This window comes from Propithecus coquereli, unplaced genomic scaffold, assembly GCF_000956105.1.
Source record: "Propithecus coquereli isolate 6110/MARCELLA unplaced genomic scaffold, Pcoq_1.0 Scaffold71, whole genome shotgun sequence".
Lineage (NCBI taxonomy): Eukaryota > Metazoa > Chordata > Mammalia > Primates > Indriidae > Propithecus > Propithecus coquereli.
Window position 1 is genome coordinate 10559370 of NW_012153174.1, and position 903 is coordinate 10560272.

Genomic DNA, 903 nt, shown 5'->3' on the forward strand with positions numbered 1-903 from the left:
GGCATGAAGGTATCCACAGATAATTTATAAATAAATGAGTGTGGCCATATTCCAATAAAACTTTATTTACAAAAACAGGTGGCAGGCTGGGTTTCACTGGTGGGCTGTAGTTTGCCAACCTGTGAACTATAGCTTATGACTGAAATAAACCAATTCCTTGAAGGAACATTTTGTTCTTATTCCCTATGTCCTCCTGGTTAATTAATTCAAACAATATTTAATGAACACCTATTTCATGCTAAGCACTGAAGTAGGCTTGGGATTACTAAGATGACAACACATTTATTGTTTTGGGTCTTTTTGATAAAGGCCAGTCTCACTGGAGATAGGTGATATCTCATTGTGGTTTTGATTTGCATTTCCCTGATGATTATAGATGTTGAACATTTTTTATTGTTGTGTTTTTAAGATTTATTTCATAATTTATTTCCTTAAGAGCTAGTTTTAGAAAAGATATTTGGTTGAGTGTGATTCTCAAACTTCTAGGAAGTTTTTGTGCAATTGATGCAAATGATGGAAAGAGAAGTCTTAAAAAGAACGAAAGACTATATTTGGTGAGTTACTGAAATTCTTTAAAGTTAGCATCTCCTTCCATAAAATCAGAGAAAGTAATACCTCCATGGGTAACACAGGAAATACCAATTTAAATACTGAGACTATTGAACAACAGATGATGCCGGCCAATCAGAATGGAGCCCAGCTCCGTGGAATTTTTTAGCCATACTTGGAGCATCACCCAATTATCACCTGTGCTGACATCACAGACATTGTATACAAATAAAAATAGAACAATTGCTGACTATTTTATAACATTTATACTTGGGAGTTGTGAGCAGTAAGCTTACATACCATCAATGAAGCAGAGAATGGTAGTGTGGAATTTTTTATGAGGACATAAGTTTT

General features: G+C 34.4%; 1 protein-coding gene and 1 pseudogene across 2 annotated transcripts in view; both read left to right on the top strand.

Annotated features, from left to right (window-relative positions):
* SNTG1 (syntrophin, gamma 1) overlaps nt 1-903 on the top strand; it is a 362225-nt gene that overhangs the window by 325829 nt on the left and 35493 nt on the right. The window lies entirely within an intron of this gene.
* LOC105824046 overlaps nt 1-903 on the top strand; it is a 28271-nt pseudogene that overhangs the window by 431 nt on the left and 26937 nt on the right.